Genomic DNA, 20,493 nt, shown 5'->3' with positions numbered 1-20,493 from the left:
TGAGCTAGGTTGTCTACTAACCTGGCAAGTAGGGGCTCAGGATTGACTGTGCCTTGGGGACTAGGGGTCCAACCTGTCCTAGCAGGACCAGATCTGTATGTAGGATGTGTCCCATGGTGGCCCGTGGAGGTAAGCAGGTAGGAAGGAGGGGTCCAAGTGTAATCTAGAGGTGGCCCGGCCCCAGTCCTGCCCACTCTGTGAAGCCCACTCCATTCAGATGCAGAATCCTCCCTCACTAGGTCCTCCTGCGTGGGGGCAAGAGATTCACAGAGCAGTGGGGCTTGGAGGGATGGAGAAGCCGGGTTTCCAAGAACAGGAGGCCTTTTCCATTTTCCCAGAGCCTGGAGGGATCTTCCTAGGGTGGGGCAGAGCCCAGGCATGGAATTGCGGGGCACCCCCACCAAGTCCAGGGTCCAAGTAGACTGCTGGCTGTGGTCAGGGCTGGGGAACACTCTCTGTCATCACTCTCCTAGCCCAAGCAGAAGCTAAGAGACTCCCAGCTCGGGGCCCGTGGGAGGCACCAGGCAAACAGAGGAGTCGCAAGCTAAACATGCTATTAGCAGCGACGGAGAAGTGACAATTATCTGCACAGCTGTCAGCAGCATCTCTCTGCCCCCTCGAACCCGCACTCGGGGAGGGGCCACCTCTCATCTGCCTTCCCAGAGATCCCAACCCAGGAGAGAAAGGTGAGGAGGCGGGCATTCTGGGCCACCATTCCCTCGTGCTATGCCCGGGCCTTTCCCTGGGGATCTGGCCTTTCATCTGGTGACAGGGGACAGAATGGCAAGGCCCATCTCTCCACCTGTTCCCCTATAGCTAGCTGGGCCTTTGTTTCTCCAACTGCGAACCGGCGGTGAAAGTAACACCGCCTCACGGGGTTGTTGGGAGGGTCCAATGAGATATTTTGGGTAAAAGCACCTTGCAAATGCTAGAGGGCCATGGGGTCACTGTTGTTACAATTCTTCCATCCCAAAGATCTAATCTCCAGGGGTTCTCATTGTCTATTTCACTCACATGGAATCAAATTGAGGCCTAGGAAGCGCAAGCAATGTGACCAAAGTCACACAGCTACAAACGGAAATAGGTGTCAGTTTCAACGTTGGAACCCGGAGGAAGCTCAAAGAACATCTACCCCCATTCTGTTAAAGGGGACCTGAGGTCCAGAAAAGTGACCACAGAGCAGGATGGAGGGCGGACAGCACTGAAGGCCAGCCCTGCCAGTTCCCGCCCGGTGCCTTCTCTGGCTTTGTCCCCAGCCGGGGGCGGCTGGCCAGAGCAGCTGAGGAATGAACCAACCGCGGAGAATTGAAGCTCAACCCCAGCGGCCCTACTGGAGCTTGTGCCTCTCAGAGGGGCCCTCTTGGAGACACAGTGCCATCACCTAGAGGAGTACACGCCTAGTGTTGGGCGTGTGGGCTCCACGGCCAGCTAATGAGAGTTGGGCCTTGACTGGAGGGGTAAGGAGCCTGTCCAGGTACCACAGCCGGTCACACTTTCTGAAAGCTCACTCTGTCAGCTCTTGGGAACTGAACACCTTCCCCCAACACTGCCCCTCCAACGGGGTCAGTCTCCACATCTGACCGAAGAGCGCCCTGCAGGGGGTAGGCTGGGAGGTGAGAGGCAGGGTGAGAGGCAGGGTGTGCTTGGGGCCCTGCCCACCTGCCCGCCCCCACCTCCAGTCAGCCTCAGGAAAGCGTTCAGGGGAAGAGCGGACTGGGGAGGCGGGGATGATGTGTCCCACTTGTGTGGGAGAGATGGTGAGGGGGGATGGGGGTGACTCACAGGACAGTGGGGGACATGACGCGTATCAAGGAACCAAGTGGAAGAGAAGGGAGGTGGAGGCTCAGGGATGGTCGAGGAGGGGGTGCGTGGCGAAGGAACTCATTCCCAGAAGCCACTTGGCCACCTCGCAGGACTTTAAAAGGCGACGGGCTCATGCCCCTTGGGATTCATTTCGGCTCTGAGTAACAGCGTGTGAACAAGAGGGAAGTTTATTTCTCTCTCACACCTGCCTGTGGGGAGCCTGGAGCCAACCTAATGGCACTGCTCTGTGAGGGAGGGGGGACCTCTAGCCCGCCCACAGCCCTCTCACCCCCAGGCAGCACGTACAGAAGCCTTGCCTTTCTTCCCTCTGCTTACGCTCAGCTGTGTGCCAGGGCTCTCTGGGCCTCAGCTGCCTGGTCTGGAAAGAAGGCAGAATGCTAGTGCCTCTGCCATCAGGGAGCACTCAGGGAAGACTCTGCCCCCGGCCGCACTGTCCCCCCGACTGACCCACCCTCAGCCCGGGCCTGTGCGGCCACAACCATGACAGGCGTCATTGGCAGAGTGAGGGCTCTATGAGGAAGTACTGGGGGCATCCAGGGACATCAGCGGAGATCATCTTGGGTGGCCCCTTCTTCTCTCTTAGAGCCTCCTCCCCAACAAGACGCCCTGGGCCCTTGGCCTTTCTGGACAGGCCTCCCACTGTGGCCTGAGTGTCTCTGCCTTGCTACTGGTGTTCACATTGTGAAACAGAGGAGGGTGATGCTTAATCCAAAGGCGCAAAGCTCTAATGGAGAGATTTCAGCCTTGAGGGGGAAGAGTTTGGCACGGTGTCCGCCACTCCGCCATGTGTCCTGAGCCTGTCCTGAGCTCCGGGTTCCCTGACTTTTCCACTGCCATCTGCACATTCCCCACAGAGACAGCCAGCCTTCAGGGAACCGTTGAGCAAGTTAGATCTCTGCTCTTCGGGGTGACCCCGTGCCAATTACCCTTCCTTCCTCCCTCTAGGGGATAATGTGAGAACTGGTGTGTGTGTGTGTGTGTGTGTGTGTGTGTGTGTGTGTGTGAAGGGACCTGGGGGGGAGTCTGCTGAGACTTCTGGGGAAACTCCCCATTTGCTGTCTTTGGATGTGTGAGGACATGTTGTCTAAGCAGTGGCAGCCATCTTGTGACCATGAGGAAACAAGCCCAAAGCGGGAAAAATGGTCCTTGACTACATCATTGAGCTGCTAAATTAGCCAGCCCTGGCAGCGCCCTGCCTCTATTTGTTATGTGACATAATAAAAGCATCACGTACATTTACACATTTTAGATGGGCAAACTCCTTCAGTTGCAGCCAAAAGTACTCTAACACAAAGGCCAAACACTATCTGGTGCCCACCTGCCTTTTCAGCCTCATCTTCCACCACAACCTTTCTAATGCATCTCTAGGTGAAACATGTTTTGCTTTCTTTGTTTTGCCTGCTGCCGATGGGCCTCCTCCGGTCTCTTCTAATTGGTGAACTCTTAGCCATCCCTCAAAGCCCAGATCAAAAACTCCCTCTTCTGCAAACTTCTAAGCTCCCCCAGGCAGAACTCAAGGCCCTGTTTTGTTACTTCAAACGCCTTCACGGTAGAATTCCCAGATAATTCTCTGTCCACTCATCAGCTGCTCACCCCAATGCACTGTGAGCTCCTCGATGTTAAAGACCCCTTCTTCTTTATCAGAGTCTCCCTAGCACTGCATCTGGCATGCTACAGGTTCTTAGTAAATGCTGAATGCTGAATAAATAAAAACCCTCCCTCCTCCAGCCCTCAACTCTCCTGATGTTCTTGTCCAGCTGGGCAGGAAGGTGGTATACCTCTCACTACCCAGGGAAAAGAATGCCAAGGTCGCCAGACTAGTTGACGCAAAGTGAGGACTCCAGGCTGGGTTTCCTGGCTCCTGTCCAGGGCTCTTTCCAGAACTGAGTGGGGGAAACTGGGTGTGTTTCAGAGCTGGCATGACAGCTGTCCAAATTGACGTGACAGTGAGGGAGGCAGGAGCTGGGGGAGCAGAGGGAGCTGTCAGGTGCTGAACAATGCCGCCCGCCAGCCACCCAAGAGCAGAGGGGGGTGGGGAGGGGGAAGGGAGTTTGGTGCCCGGAAGGGGCTTGGGACCTCTTCTCCCAAGCACACCCACTCCCCCAGCCCATGCTGAGTCAAGCCTCTCACCAGGCAAAGGTGTGGACCCTGCAGCCGGTGGGCTCAGGGTCAGCCAGGGCCCCTTTGGGAACTCAACAAGAGTGGCCTAGAGGGGCTTTGGAGACTGGAATGGTGCTTTGCCCATGTGGGGAGGGAGCAGGGTTCAGTGGCAAGAGCACCAGCCATTTCTGGGGATGTGGACCGGGTTCCTGGGGCCAGCCCTGCTCCCCTGAAGCTAATGGCAGGATTAGATATATGCTGTGACTTCTGAGCCCCCATCCTAGAGGCCCATGGAGCTGGGTTCCTGAGCGCCGAGCTGCCCTGGCCACAGCACACAGACACTCTGGGCCTGGCTCCTGCCTGAGTCCAGCCAGTGTGGCCTCTGCAGGCCTTCCTTCAGCTGCAGACCAAATCTGCCTTCCTGAGACCTGAGCCTCCCAGGTGGGGTGGCAGTGGAGGAGGGATGGGGGGGGGCGGGGCAGTGCTCAGGAGCTGCAGCCAAGAGTTTTATTTTTTATTTATTTACTAGGTTTTCAAGATTTTTTTAAGTTGCTCAAGAACATCTTTTTGTAAGAAAAAAAAAACAAAACCCCACACACTTGAATATTCTAGGCAATGCTAATGTGTCTTTTAACTACTTCCTGCTCCCCCAAACAAGTTTCTGTCCCTAGAGATAGTAACTTCAGCTGGTATTATTTTTTCATAAAAATACTCCATGCAAAAATATATACTTGTTCATGGTAAACAGGTACCAAATGTCTACGATGAAACGTTTCCTTCTCCCCAGTAATCAATATTAACAATTTTGGGGGGTCTTCCTCTGAACCTTCTAAAATCCAAATACGGGAGTAAGATATTCATTGTTTTCTCACAAAATACATAGTCCTTGTTTTCTACACAAATGGGGTCATGTTCTGTTGGCGGTCCTGCTTCTCAGAGGCTTCTCCTTGCACACCCAGAAAGACCGCGAAGGTGGCTGCTGGGGCGTCCCTTCTCCCAACTGCTGAGCTATGACTAACCTGGCCCAGTCCCTGCAGTGGACCCCTCCCTGGGGTCTGCAGAGCTGGAGGAGGAGTCCGGGTGCGCATAGTGGGATGGCGAGCATCCACGAGGGGCACTCAGAGGGTCCCGGACTAGCTGCTGGTGACCTCAAGCCCGCCACCAACCTTGAGTTTCTCCACGGGAGGTCGGAGTGAGAGTGATGGAGTCAGTCCAGTCCCTTCCTGCCTCCCCAAGAATGAGCAGGGGGTCACATCTTCCCCGTGCCTCTCCAGGAGATGGCCCCAGTTCAGCAGCATGAGCTTGCTGACGGTGTTTGATCTGCACCAGCAACCCCCGGCCAGGATCCCAGACTGGGCACCACTGTGCCTGCTCCCTGCGCTCTACTTGTCCGTTTCTTCTTTTTTCTTAATTTTTTTTTTAAGTTTATTTATCTTGAGAGGAGAGAGAGAGAGAGCGAGCGAGCAGGGGAGCGGCAGAGAGAGAGGGAGAGAGAGAGAGAATCCCGGGGCTCCATCCCAGGACCATGAGATCACGACCTGAGCCGGAACCAAGAGTCAGACGCTCAACCGACCGAGCCACCTGACGTCCTATTTGTCCATTCGTTCTAATACCGGGAGTCCTGAAACAATGCCACAGACTGGGAGGCTGTGTGGCCAGTGAGGCCCGGCAAAAGGCCCCACGCCTCACCACCTCCCCCCCGCCCCCAGCCAAGGCAAAAGGAGGCCTCAGCCTAGCTTAGCTGTTACCCCATGTCTACCTCGACTGCTGCTGTACTCATTCAAAAAATAAACGCCCTCTCTGCCAAAACAAAGAAAAAAAGGGGGGAGGAACCCCAATAAAAAACAATATTCCTGAGATGTAGGTCTTCTCAAACAGGAGGCAGCTACTGCTAGAGCAGAGTTTGGGAGAGGCAGGGGTGGGCTCTCTCTCTCTCTCTCTTTTTTTTTTTTCTTATTAATGCTTTCCATTTTTGCCCAGGAGGTGCGTCTTGTCAAAATACTTTCCTGGAATGTGATCTCCATGTGCCTGGCTGGGAATTAAAGTTGCTGCCCGTTAGTGTTTTCCTTGCCTATTTGCTGTGTTTGTTTGTAATGATCGCCAGGAGGGGGTGGAGGGGGGCGGTGAGGGCGGTTAGTGACAGGATGTTACAATGGAGGTCGAGAGAGGGACATGTGCACAAGGTCAGGGGGAGCTGCCCCAGCAGCAGCTGGGGGCCAAAAGGGTCAACCAGCCAGGGGGTCAAATCCTCCCTGGAGCCAGCCATCTGCTACAAGAACCTGGATGAATACATTGGCCCAACTACGCATCAAGCGTGACGATACGCTGAAGACATTTGCAGACATAGCTGCCTCATCGGCCCCTTTTCTCGGGGAATCTTGGGAAGAGATGTTCCATCAAAACCAGGCAGGAGCTCCAAGCAGCACTGACAAGGACTTACGTGGGCTTTTGGAGGCCTGAGGGCTCAACGCAACCTCCTTGCCTGAGCAAGAGGAAACAGGGCTCTGAACGATGATGTTAAGGAACTGTCCAGGTCCCTCGGCCAGGCCCAAGTCACTGCTTTCCCCTGTGGACAACGGAGCTGAGAAAATGGATCCAGTCATGCAAGGGCTCGGGGCCACTCCGGATCTGGCTGCCGCTCTTCAGTTGTCCACTCGCCGGGCCTGGCAGTCTGGAGCGCGGATTTAGGAGAAACCCCAAGGCTCCTGCAGGTTCAGCAGCAACAGGTGCGTGATGGGCCCAGGAGTGGGTTACACGTGGCCCAGGATCCGCCAAGCCTAGTGCGAATGTGCTCCAAGGTCCAGTCCTGGCACGGGTTCATTGCTTCTCTGACCAGACAGCAAGTCCTGCCAACAGGCCTCAGGCTCCCCGAGACCACTGTAGGAGGCCAGATGAAGATCCGGTGGCCCCAGGGGTCTACTCTTGAGCCTTTTGCCTGGAATCCCATTTCCTGGAGTAGAATCTGCAGCCCAAGGGGAGGGGCCAGGAACGCATGTCCTCTGGGCTCTCCCCCACCCTCCCATCCCCTCCCCCTGATCCCTTGGGGAGTGGCATCGATGATTCTTTGTCAGTCTGCACTGGTGGCTCTCAGTGTTATGCCTCATTCCCTTAGTCTTAGTCCCATGAAGTCTCCTTTTATTATTACATAACTACTGCCATTTGACGGGCTTTGCTCTCTTTATTTTGGAAACAAACAGTTTTGAATCCTGAAAGCAAGGAAACAGGATGCTGAGTGGCCTGGCCGGGGTCTGCCAGATGGTAATAGGAGTATAAATGGTAAGGATGAGAACTGTCATTAACCGAGCACTTTGCTCCATATACACTGTCTCGCTTACTTTCACTGAGCGTGGTCTGCAAAGGCCCCCCGCTAGTCCCCCATTTTATGGTGAGGCTCAGAGGCATAAGGCCAAGTGTCCCAGTTCACCTGCTCCTATGTTACGAGCTGGGATTTGAAACCAGGATCTTCTGCCTCTGTGGCTTCTCAGTCTGTCCCTTCCTCAGTCTCGCAAGGGGACTCAGCGACACTGTGCTGGGCCATCCCACTGAGGTGATCAGAACGCATGACCTGGACCCTGACTGGAAGCAGACACTGTGCATTGGGGAGTGGGTGGACAAGAGGGACGAGACATGGTCCTCCCCACAGGGGGGGTTTGCCGGGAGCAAGGGAACCCCCCAGTGAAGCTGGAAATGGCCGTCCATCCTCGATGGTGAACCGCACCCTGCCATGGGGAGCCACGGGGAGCCACTTCAGTGATAGAAGGAGCGTGAGCCGAGGTGGAGGGGGCTCCTGGGCAAAGGCCCAGAGGTGCAGGTGAGGGGAATTTGGGAATTGGTGAAGACGTTGGAGGTGGCTGTGAGGCCCCATGTTGGGGAGAAGCTGAGAGAGAACAGCCCCTCTGGCGGTGGCCCCCTACTTCCCTCTGGGGCCCCTGAGTGGGGCTGTCTCCCCACCCCCACTCCCATCCAGGGAGAGTACTGCTGCCCTGGGCAGGCCAGGGAAACAGTCGGGGTTCTGGTGTGCAAAGAAGGCCCCTCCAGCCCCTTTAGGCAGCCTGGGGGAAGGGGGAAACTCAGAGTCCATCCCACTGAGTGACCTTCCTTCTGGAGACCCCCCACACCCAAGGCTCTAGTCTCCTTCCAAAGTGATAAGAGCCAAAGATAGTAGCAAAACCACTCTTGTAAAGTGAGTGCTAGAAGGATGTAAGTGAAAACGGCCAGGATGTCAGAGGTGAAGGACTTCTGAGCTGTTCTCGCATCCAGCCTTCATTTTACAGAGGAAGAAACAGGCCCAGGGAGGTCATATAATGTGCCCGAGATGAGCCAGTGACTTGGAGACAGACCTTGCCGTCTCTCCTACACCATGCTGCCCGCAGACTGACAACTCTTTTCTCACCTCCTTTACCTGCCCCTGACCCCAAATATTTCTCCTCAACCTGCCATACTGGATGGGATCACATCATTAAGACAGTTTCTTGGAGGTGGTTAATCTGCATGCCCTTTTTAGGAAGGCTTTAAATGGGTATCAGTCACTCATACCTTAGTATGAACTAGTTTTATCAGCTGCTTTCCCCAGAGCTAACAAAGCATGGGCATTGGTGGAAGGGGAATTTTTTTTTTTTTTTAAAGGGCAGAGAAAGGGATAACTGGATTCTCTGGCTTTGTTCAGGGAAGACAAGCTTAAATGGACCCCAGGCAGCTGTTCTAGTGCAAAGAGGAGGTCTGCTTTCAAGTCCAATTTCTCAGATTTATTCTCTCTAAGCCCCACGTCCTATCTCTGCAAAACAGCAGCAGTGAATTGACTGAATCAGAAGTCCCCTCCAGGCTGACATTCTAGTTTTCCCCACCACAAGGAGAGGGTCCCAGAAAGGGTGTGAGCAGTCTTCCAGCTCCCCAGCTTCCCCACCCCCACCCCACAACCCCACCCCAGGTCCCAGAACAGGAAGGCAGACTTCAGGACCTTTCATCTCATGGGCCAAGTCCTGTTGGGGCTCCCATGAAGGCAGGAAGATGGGCTCCAGCAGGAGTCAATCACAGAGGGAAATTCCTGCGTTGTCAGCACAGCAGGAAGCAGACTGAACCTCTCAGCCCGTCTCTACCTTCAGCCTGTAACAGCCTCTTCTGGGGAGCAGGACCTGACTCCCTCCCTGACAAACATAAACATCTGTTCTATTTGTGAGTTTTCCACAGCTTACAGAGCTCCATATATTCATTATTTCTCTCTTTTCATGCTAACAGTACTTTATTGCGGTACAGTATAATTAACATGCAATGTAGTGTGCAAATCTTAAGTATACAGCTCAATGAATCTCTGAAATGGGTACACTCCTGCAGCCATCACTTACATCAGGATAACAAATGAGTCTTGCAATGGTGTAATTTATTTACCCCTCTCAGTCCTTTGTGCTTGTGTTACTGTATATTTTACTTCTGCATTCTTATTATTTTTGCTTTAAATGGCCAAAAGCCTTTTTAAAAACGGGGGGGGGGGGGGACTGATCTGTTATATTTGTCCAAATGTTTACAATTTCTAGAGTCTCCATTTCTTTCTGGTAGTCTGGGCTTCTTTCCCTTGGCCCGAAGAACTTCCTTTAATATTTCTTGTAGTATAAGTCTCTTAGCAATGATTCTCCAAGCTTTTATTTGCATCTATGTTCGTGAAAGATATTGGTCCATAGTTTTCTTTTTCTGATTTTGGTGTTAGGGTGATGTTGGCTTCACAAAATGAGTCAGGAAGTATTCCCTCTGCTTCTATCCTCCGCAAGCAATTGTAGAAAATTAGTATAAATTCTTCCTTAAATGCTGGGTAGAATTCACCAGTGAACCCATCTGGGCCTGGTGCTTTCTGTTTTAGAAGGTTATTAGTTATTGACTCGATTTCTTTAATAGATATAGGCCTATTCAGATTGTCTATTTCACCGTGCATGAGTTGGCAGATTGTATCTTTCAAGGAATTGGTCCGTTTTGCGTAGATTATCAAGTTTGTGGGCATAGGTCAGCTCATAATATTCCCTTATTATCATTTTAATAAAGGAGCTGGAGTGATGAACCCTCCTTCATTTCTGATATTAGTAATTTGTGTCCTCTTTCTTTTTTTCTTAGTTTGATTGGCTAAAGGTTTATCAATTTTATTGATCTTTTCAAAGAACCCACTCTTGTTTTCATTGATGTTCTCTTTGGATTTCCTGTCAGATTGCTAGCCTGAGGGGTTTATCTCATTGGTCTTTGTCAAGAGTAGAGCAAGATGGCAGCTGGGTTAGTTTCAGTTCACTGAGGTTTTAATATTTCAAGGGTGAGTTCAGGTCCCATCCCCCTCCATCAGGGCTTTGGATCTAAGCACCGTGAGATATCTGTGTGTGTGTGTGTGTGTGTGTACCTATGTTTCTTTTTTTTTTAATGTTTATTTATTTATTTTGAGAGAGAGAGAGAGAGCATGAGCAGGGGTGGGACAGAGAGAGAGAGAGAGAGAGAGAGAGAGAGAGAACAACAAGCAGGCTCCATGCTCTCAGCACAGAGCCCAACATGGGGCTCAAACTCACGAACCAAGAGATCACAACCTGAGCTGAAATCAAGAGTCGACTGCTTAACCGACTGGGCCACCAAGGTGCCCCTCTATCTATGTTTCTATCTGCTTATCTATCTATCTAATCTATCATGTATCTCATACTTTCCAGACCTGGCCCCGGCTGATGCTTATTCAGCCAAAGCTCCCTGGAGAAAAACTGGCAGGCCAGCTCGCAGAGGATAGCTCTATCTTTGGGGGCTCCTCTAGACTCTAATATACCAGACAAGTTCACCTGGTTGTTGAAAGTTTGGACATTGTCTCCTTTCCCAGGAAAGTCCCTCCACCTGTCAGGCCTGCTCCTCCATTACCCAGTTTAGGCAACCACCGCCCCCCCCCCCCCCCCCCCGCCCCAGGGAGTATGAAAGCAACTGCCAATCTCTTCTCTCCTGAAAGGCTTTGCCCTCTCTGTAATTTAGTTCACTTGGACTGTGTGTGTGTGTGTGTGTGTGTGTGTCCACAGCTTTCCTATGGCTTTAAAGGAAACATTTAAAAATTTTTGTCTGCTGTGCTCTTCAGTTTGGATAATTTATTTCAATCTGCCTTTGAGTTCCCTGATCCTTGTTGCTATGGCAGGAACAATGGTCTTTCACAACCTTCCATATCCTACCAGAGCTGGGCCTATTATCTCCCATCAGCTCTGTGAATTGGTCAGGTCAGGGATTGGCATCATCGTCCCTGTTTCACAGCTGAGGGCACAAAGGACTAGAAGGGTCTGTGAACGCTCAGAAGACATAATGAAGCCCTAACTGGAACCCCATCTCCCCAGCCCAGTGCCCTTCCCCGCAGGACTCTGCCATGGGGCTCCTGCTCACGTGATCAGGCTCCTTGTCAACCCCGCTTCACGTGGGCCATGAGGCACCGCACAGAGCTGGACCCTAGGGTTCAGGTCTCCCTGGCCCTGTTCAGTCCCTGTGTCCACTCCTTCTCTCAGAGTGGAGGGAAGCTCGAGCAACCCCAGCAAGGCTTGGGGGCCCTCCAGACTGAAGGAGCCTATAGGACACCCCACCCCACCTCCAAAGCCCTAGGGACGGGCTGCCTGTACCCTCTGTACTTTTGCCCTACTCATGCTCCAAGACACATGCACAACTTGTCCTCTGGTTCCATCCAGACTCCAAACAGCCCTGCGTTTTCATCCCTAGCCACTTGAATGAAACCCTCTAAACCCAGTTTCCCAGGGCCAGTAGCTCAGCTAACAGCTAATATCACAAAGGCATCATTGTTGGACCAAGGAACCCTCTGGGTCCCTCTGCTATACCTTTCCTTCCAAGAAATATTAACAGCCCACAGAAAATGGCTCTGTTTACGACGTGTACAATTTTGACCTTAAGTGTCTTATTTAGTGCCTGCTGCATGCCAGGCTTTGGGCAATAATGCCATAATCCTTCATCTTCATAGGCAATCTGGCCAAACCCTGCAAACATATGAAATGCCTGCAAACATTCTTTCTCCCTGTCCCAGTCCCCTGGCCCTGCTACCTTCAAGGGCTGCTTGCCCTCTGGGGCACTTGAGAGGCTGTCTTTCTGGATGCGCAGTCGCTTTCCCAAAATTAATTATTGTCACGGTTCAGCCCTGCCCTCCCAAATCCCACCTCCCTCTCACAAATTTAGAAGTAAATGGTGCCTTGAGATGCTCCCTGATTTGCAGGGTGGTGGTGACTGACAACCTTGAAATCCGGTGAATAATCTCATCTCCCAGGACTAGGTCATCATCCCCACCCCTTCCCTGGAGCATGCTGAAATAGATCCTTTGGGCAAGCCCGTTGGGCTCACAGCGGACCCCAATATCAGACACCTGGGCCTGCCATAACTCTAATGGGCTCACATCGTGGCAGAAGGCATGAGCAGGGTGAGTTCACCCTCCACTCTTTGGAGTAGAGAGGCCTGGATTTAGATCCTGGTCGCCCACTTATTGACTGAACTTGGCCATTTGCTTTCCACTTATCTGGCCTCCAGTGAGGACAGGCCAGGGCACTGCATCAGGTGTACCAGGAACGAAGAGAATGCTCACTTCCAAGGCCCATGTCCTCTGCTGACCTCCATCAAGTGTGGGCTGGCCCAAACACTGCTCTCAGTGGTGGGAAAGCTTTCCTACGACTCCATTGGAACAGCCTCCCCCCAAAATAACACAGGTCTGAGGTTCACAACCAATGCTCAAGGACACCAAAGGGCTCTTCTGAGTCTGTAGGAGGAAGCTTTGAACCCATGCAAATCTTGTTCAGATACCAGCTCTGCCGTTTATCCCCCCTGTGACCTCGGGCAGTTATTTAGCCTCCGTGGGACCCAGTTTCCTCATCTGAAAGGAGAATGATGACACCTGAGAGGAGATGGCTCGTGTACGACATACACCTAGCTCACAAACAGGTATTCAGTAATGTCCATTGTCTGCCTCCTTCCTTTCCCTCCCCTCCCCAGGTAGGAACTACAGAAACCTGCAGACACGACCAAGCACTCACTGTCTTGACTACGTGACCTTTGAAAAATCAGGGAGGCACGAGGGGTGCCAACAGATAAGTCATGGGGGGATTCTGTACCCATTTTCAAAGAAGACATTTAAAGACCCACATACGGTTAAGCTTGAATTTTATCTCCAGCAAGATTCGCAAACTATTCAGTGGCTTGATTCACAAGCACCGGGAAATGGCGTCTGCAGGCTCTTCTGGAAGGAAGCAATAGTGGCTGATATGCAGGGCCCCGCCGCTGGCCATGCCAACCCAAACCCCTTCCCCTCTTTGGTACCTGACTGGCATTAGGAAGAAGATGTTAGAAGCATAGTATTTCTCGATTTGACAAACTGTCTCACGGTCCCCTCGGTGGCGATGGGCACAGGTTATAGCTCGGTGCATTTACACAGATGAAGGAGCAACTAATTATTCACAGACTGGGCCTCTGACACAGCCATGGGACTCTATCCTAGTCCAAGAGCTTGACAATGAGTTGGATGGACCACAGTATATCTATTAACCAACACCGAGGTCACACCGGCTAGAAAGGATGGCGAGCTCGTTGAATGAGGATCTAGATTCAGAATTAACCCAGGACTGTGGAGCAGTGGGTGTACTCTTAGACGTTGCTGGTGGGAGTGAAGAGAATACAGGCACTTTGGGGGAAAAAATCTGTCAGTGTCTTATAAAATTAAATATACATCTACATATGAGCCAGCGATTCCAGTATTAAATATTTACCCAAGAGAAATGAAGACATATGTCCACACAAAGGCTCAAACACAAACGTTCTTAGCAGGTTTGTTCGTAACAGCCAACGATTGTAAATGGCCTAGCCGTCCATCAGTAGGATGGAACCTAAACACAGTGTGGTATAGTCATACAACAGAACACTACCCTGCAACAAAAAGGAACAAGCCACAGACATACGCAGCAAGGTCAGTGACTCTCAAGAACGTGTTGCTGATAAAAAAAAAAAGTCTGACACTGTAAGAGTCCACTTATCTGAGTTTCTCGAATAGGCAAAACCCATCAAAACAGTGCTTGCCTCTAGAGGGTTGAGATGGACATTACCAGGGAAAGGCTTGAAAGAGCTTTCTGGGGTGACGGTAATGTTCTCTATCTTGAGAGCGATTGGGGCTACACAGGTGTTCGCGTCGGTCAAAACCTGGGACTCGTACATTTCGTTGTTTATATCAAAAACACGTAAATCGATATTGATCTCTAGTCAACGTATGCCCGCTGGAATATTGGGGGGAGCGGCAGGAGAAGAGTACTGATGTCTGCAACTTACTTTGGAAGTTACCAAAAGGTACGATGGATATCCAGGTGGGTAGATATGTGGTAAAGGATACTAAAATATAAATTACAGAATCAAGGTGGTGAGTACACAGGTGTTTACCATCTGATTCATTCAACGTTTTTACAGGTTTGAAAATTTCATAGTAAGATGTTCAAAAAAAATTAACCCACCAGGATAGGGAGATGGCCGAGAATCAGTAGGGTGAATCGGATGCCAGTGAAGGACAATGGTCTCTTCAGCTAGAGGTGCTTCTTTGCTTGAGCAAGGAGTGAGCACATCTCGGTTCGCCAGCTGTTTACATTCATATTCACGTTCAGCTCATAAGTTTGTTACGAGCACATGTGCTGCTCCTGTAAAAGACGCTGAATTAATAGATGCTTCCACAATCCCTGCTCATAGAAAGCATCCATACTGCTCACATCCCCTTGATGCCGGAGATCCTGTTGGGAGAGACATTAGCAAATGACTGTGTATCAATCAGGATATGCTGCATTTCACTGCAGTAACAAAAGATCCCCAAATCTCAATGGCTTCTCGCTCATGGTCCACGTTTGTGGTGGCTCTGACCCATGTCATCTTAGCTCTGGAACCCAAGCTAATAAAGTAGCCTTTATCTGGGAAATTCTTTTTTTTTAATTTTTTTTAATTTTTTTTTAATGTTTATTTATTTTTGAGACAGAGAGAGACAGAGCATGATTGGGGGAGGGGCAGAGAGAGAGGGAGACACAGAATCAGAAGCAGGCTGCAGGCTCTGAGCCATCAGCCCAGAGCCCGACGCGGGGCTCGAACTCACAAACCGTGAGATCGTGACCTGAGCTAAAGTCGGATGCTCAACCGACTGAGCCACCCAGGCGCCCCTCTGGGACATTCTATCCGGTGACAGAGGGAAAAGAGACAGAGCAAACCACAGACTGGGTCTTACAGCTTTGGCCTGAAAGGGACATGTGACATTTCTGCTCACAGATCATCGGCCTAAACAAGGAACATGGCTCCTCCTTGGTTCAGCTGGACGCGGATGCCCTGTTCTCCTGTGGGGAGAGGTACAGTAGACCATGGCCAACAGTGATTTGCTTTACTCTGAGGATTCCATCAGGATGTGTGAAGTCTGGGAAGGGTGAGAGGACTATGAGAGAAGAGGTTGGGGGATGACATGATGCTTTTCTTTACACACTTTGAAGGACACAGGACGAGACTTGCTCTGCACCACTCCAGTGGCAGCCTAAGGACGTTTCCAATGGCTGGGAGTGACTGGTCACCACAGGAAGCACTTTCTTTTTCTTTTTTTCAAAGTTTATCCATTTATCTTGAGAGAGAGAGAATGCATGCGCGTGAGCGGGGGAGGGGCAGAGAGAGAGCAGGAGAAAGAGAGAGAATCCCGAGCAGGCTCCATGCTGTCAGTGCTGACACAGGGCTCGAACCCATGCACCATGAGATCATGACCTGAGCTGAAACCAAGAGCCCGGCATTCAACCAACAGAGCCCCTCAGGTGCCCCAGGAAGGACTTGCTAACAAAGACCACCCAACAGTTGGGAGCAAGGAGGGCACAAATTACCTGGGCACCTCCGTGGGCCCTGCATGGTGCCCAGCACTTAAAGATATTGTATTCCATCCTCCCTATCTGCCTGAAAATACTCAGCCGAGCTGCCCACAAAGCAGTGAGCTCCTTGTCCTCAGAAGGATGTAAGCAGAGCCCAGATGGCCATGTGACAGTGCCGTGGATGCAACCCCTGCATGGGAAAGGTGAGGTCAGACCAGAGTGTACCCACCCCCCCACCAAAGTACCCTTGGGAGGGGGCACCTGGGAGGGCCTCTATTCTCTCTCTTGGCATCACCTGCCCCTCACAGGACTGCCAACTGGGCTGCTTCATAACCAGGGTTCCAAACAAGCATGCTTTCTGGGAGGGGACCACAAGGGCAGAAACCTCCAGCCTTGGGCAGTTGCCCAGGGCTCTGAGACCTGGAATGCTGGCCAGGACTATCACTGAGCACCTATGACCTTGGCAAGGGTATAGCTGCAGGGGAGGGGGCACTGACCTAGCGCACTTGCGAGTAACTCAAGCAGATGGGCCTGGCCTGCGCCTCCGGGTCTCTGAGTGCATCCGCCAGAGCCACATGGAAAGAGCGTTGGCCAGCTGTCCAGTGTGGCTCCCACGACATACTCAGGGCTACAAGCAGGCAGTTCCGGTGAGCCGCACTCCCCCGGGGTGCCCGCTGTATGTAGAGAGACGCCTGTTCTCTAGCAGATGATTCGCTTCTCAAAAATATCAGGCCCATCTTGCCATTGTGATAACCCTTTTCATAGTACTTTCCAGCTGAAGCCTCTGCGGGCTCCACCCCTGCGTCCTGGCCAGGGCAGGGATCCGGTCCCAGGCTCACACATGCCCCAGCACAGGTGCTAGTTTGGGAGGGCAGGCAAAAGAGAAGGACCCAGCCTGCAGCCCAGATGCTTGCCTGCCCCCCGGGAACACTCCGTTTGCCCCGCTGAAGTCGCTGAATTGGGCTGCAAGGCCAGCCCTTCACTCCACCTCCCACTCGAGCAGCACCTGACAGCTACAAAGTTCCTCCACCTCCAGGAGTGTACCTGACCTCACAACACCCCTGGAGAGGAGGGAAGCAGCCTGCCCAAGGTCACACCACTGGTAAAGGACAGGCAGAGGCAGGGACCCACGTCTCCAGCTTCTCAGAGCCTACCCACCCGTGGGCCAGCTCCTGGGCTGTGTCTACGCGAGTAGGAAGCCCGCCCCTCCTGCCTCTTCCCCCCAGCCCTGGCAGGTCCTCCACATCCTGGAGTCAATGTACAGTGAACTTCTGCCCTAGGGGTCCCTCCCACTCAAGCCTGGTGCGGAGCCATTGGCCTCCAGGGTGGTGGATACCAGAGAGGCAGAATACAGGCCTGGCTCAGGGCTGGCCAGCCACAGGCCAGGAACTGCAGAGCTGCTCACGTCCGCACATTTCTGAGCATCTACATCCCTTGGCTCGCTTCCAGGGCCCAAGACTCCCACCCCTCCACTGGGGACAGCCGCCTTCTGCACTCAGCCAGAGGTGGCCCAAGAATTCTGGCTGGCTCAGCCTCCTACTCCGACCTCGGCAGAGAGGCACGCGGAAGGCCATGCCTCCCTAGCCCTCCCGCCCCTGCTCTCTCCCAGGGCTGCACGATCAAATGCTGACCCTCAGGGCTGTCGCCCTGCCTGGGTCCCCACACACAAGCCCCACCCCCCGCAACTGCTTCACACCCCCTGGGGCGGCTCACCCTCTCCCTCCAGCCACGATGCCCTTCCCCACTCTTGCCTCTTTCTTCCCAGGCGCGTGAGCCAAGGCACAGGCCTCCACTCAGGCCCTGTGAGGTGCCCGGGCAGACTTATTTCAGTGTCCTTCCTCCCCCTCTGCACCCTCTAGCCTCCCAGGGATGTCCTTCAATACCCAGGTATCCTTAGAACTATCTAGTATGATTCATGGATGTCGGTGCTCTCAGTTCACAGAAGTGTTTTCACAGTATAGCCCCTGCCCATCACATACCTCTTTACTCAGCACCATATTCTTAGGATCTCCCAGGGATGATGTGTCACCTTGCTCCTGGCTCCTGACGGCCACGTGGCTCACACCTATCTGTCCTCCTGACGCTGGACCGCTGATTTAATCCTACACTACCCTGCCATAAACAACACTTCGAGAACCATCCTCGTGAAGGCTCCTGTAGACCTGCGTGGGAGCTGCCTGTGGGACGCCACAGAGTTACGCATACTTCGTATCCTAGGTGCTGTCGGATTGTTCCCGAGCCACAGGACTGTCCCCGCTCCACTAGCTGGCATGATGAGACGAGAGAGGACGTGCTCGTTTGGAAAAGTCTTTGCTTCCTGACAAGGCAGGAGCTGATGTTTGAAAGAAGGCAAGCTTAGGGTGCAGGGGACACGTGTCTCCAAAGAGAAGGTGAGGAAGGAGGGAGGAGGAAGGAAGGAGCTGCCGTGGCGGGGGCGGGGGGGGGGGGGGAGGGGGGAGGCCAAGTGAGGAGTCCCATGGGCAGATTCGGAGCTGTCTAAAACGTCACCTTAGAGCTACTCGCTCTGCGGGATATGGTGAGACCCCCCCCCTCCTCAGAACTACCAGCTGCTCCGAGGCATCTGCTCTCTTCCCACAATGCTTCATATGAGGGGGCTTCTGAGGGGCCCCAGGAGGGGAGCAGTGGTATGGAGCAGGCACCAGTGTGGGGGTCAAACGGGGAAGAATAGAGCCCCGGTGGTAACAGACCTCCTCCTAGAGGGCTTCAGGCACCCCCCCCCCGGCCCCGGAGCACGGAGTTTGGGGTTCTTGGCCATCTCGTCTAGACCCCAAGGGCGGGGAGGTGCTCCTGACACCCGGAGGATGCCGCCTGGCAGGTGTGGACGTTGTTGAGGAAGTCACTTCCCACATCGCAGAGCGCGGCGCTGAGGACCCTGGGGAGAAACGACCTCTGCACAGTTACCTGTGCTGCGTCTGAGCCTGGCTGTGGGCGGAGCTAATGAACTGTGTACATCCGGTCTCTAATCAGGTTTCCCACTGAGGCCGCCGTTATCACGGGGGGGGGGGGGGGGGGGGGGGGGTTAGAGGGGGGCGCCTGGGTGGCCACCTCTCCCTGGGTTCTCGGGTCATCTTTTCACTTTCCTGACGGTGTTCTTGGAAGCATGGGGTTTTTTTGTTTTGTTTTGTTTTTTCGAAGAAGTCCAGTTTATCCGTTTTTTTTTTCCTTCGGTTGCTTGTACTCTTGGTGTCACATTTAAGAAGCCACTGCCCAGTCCAATGCCGTGAGATTATGTCTGTTTTCTTGTAACAGTTTTGTCGTTGAGCTCTTCCATTTAAATCTTTGCTCCATTTTGAATTAATTTTTGTATGTGCTGTGACACAGGGATCAAAATTCTTTCTTTGCCTGCGGCCATCCAGTGTCCCAACACCATTTGGCGGAAAACCTATTCTTGCCCCTACTGGGTTCTCTTGGTACCGTGGTCAAAAATCAATTGGATGTAGGAGCGCCTGTGTGACTCAGTCAGTTGAGCGTCTGACACTTGGTTTTGGCTCAGGTCACGATCTCACAGTTCGTGGGATCAAGCCCTGCATCAGGCAGTGTGGAGTCTGCTTGGGATTCTCTCTCTCTCAGCCTCTCTCTCTCTTTCACATACATACACACACACACACACACACACACACACAAAATAAATAAATAAGTTGAAAAAAAATAATTTGGATGTAAATGCGAGGGTTTATTTCTAGATTCTGAGTTCTGCTCCATTGATGGGAATGTAACCTTGTGCCAGTTCCACACAGTCTTTAGCTAAAGTAACTTGGTAGTAAGTTTTGAAGTCAGAAATTCTCTATCTTTGTTCTCTTCCAATATTGTGTTGGCTATTCTGGGTTCTTTACATTTCCGTTTGAATAGCAGGGTCAACTTTTCCATTCTTTTGAGAAGCCAGCTGGAATTTTGATAGAGATTACATTGAGTCTGTAGTTCAGTTGGGGGAATATCGCCATATTAACCGTATCAAGTCTTCTGATCTATGGATATCTATTTTCATTTCTTTAGATCTGCTTTGCTTTCTTTCAACAGTGTTCTGTGGTTTCCAGAGTATGTTTTTCACTTCTTTTGTTACATTTGTTCGTCAGCGTTCTGTTCTTTGATACCATTGTAAATGGAATTGTTTTTTTTTTAATCTTACAATGAAGTCAGATTATTCATTGCGACTATATAAATACCCAAGGAGAGACCAATATCCTCTTTCCCTCCTGTGGTTTGGTCTCCCTCCTGTCTGGGCCATGGCCCTGAGCCACCCTGGGTTCCAGCGGCATCACCCAGTGTCACCAGGGTTTGGCACTGGCCTCTGTCCCCACCAGACCATGGCTTTTCGAGGGCCTCATTCCGGCACAGGGCCCGGTATCAGGGCATGTTCATCCTGGGAAATGAATGAATGAGTGAGTGAGTGAATGAGTAAACGGATGGACAAATTAATCCATACTGGGTGCTGGATCCTGCATGTTATGGGGCAGCTGCCCCCAGATCACTGGCCTGAGGTCCTCCAGGTGAGTCCCGGACTGGTCCTGTACCTTTCCCGGAGGCACTTCCTTCCGCCCCCTGCCCTCCACCCACACTCCAGGGAAATGGACCCAGGAGGGCGGCTGGCTTCCTAGCACTTCCCTGCAGGCTGCGAGGGAAAGGTTCATTGGAGGTGGAGCTTCGTGAGCGGAGAGGGAAGTGGGCCAGCACTGGGGAGCGGAAGCCCTCCCCCAAGGGCCAGGCA

General features: G+C 52.5%; 1 protein-coding gene across 6 annotated transcripts in view; it reads right to left on the bottom strand.

Moving 5' to 3' along the window:
- The window catches only part of LOC112864188 (glycerol-3-phosphate acyltransferase 2, mitochondrial), a 52,161-nt gene extending 33,556 nt beyond the window's left edge, over positions 1-18,605 (bottom strand). For 3 of the 6 annotated variants that reach the window (XM_086700490.1, XM_086700497.1, XM_086700491.1), the window contains exons 1-2: positions 17,747-18,604; positions 14,400-14,579 (exon numbers count right to left, since the gene is read on the bottom strand). The gene's annotated coding sequence lies outside the window, so the exon portion shown is untranslated. Of the gene's footprint in view, positions 1-14,399; positions 14,580-17,746 lie in introns of all 6 variants that reach the window. The other 3 variants (XM_086700494.1, XM_086700495.1, XM_086700496.1) reach the window with 3 other exon arrangements.
- Positions 18,606-20,493: the final 1,888 nt, after the last annotated feature.

Source organism: Puma concolor, chromosome A3 (genome assembly GCF_028749965.1).
Source record: "Puma concolor isolate L17-30 chromosome A3, mPumCon1.1.hap2, whole genome shotgun sequence".
NCBI lineage: Eukaryota > Metazoa > Chordata > Mammalia > Carnivora > Felidae > Puma > Puma concolor.
This window is presented reverse-complemented; position numbering and strand designations above follow the sequence as displayed.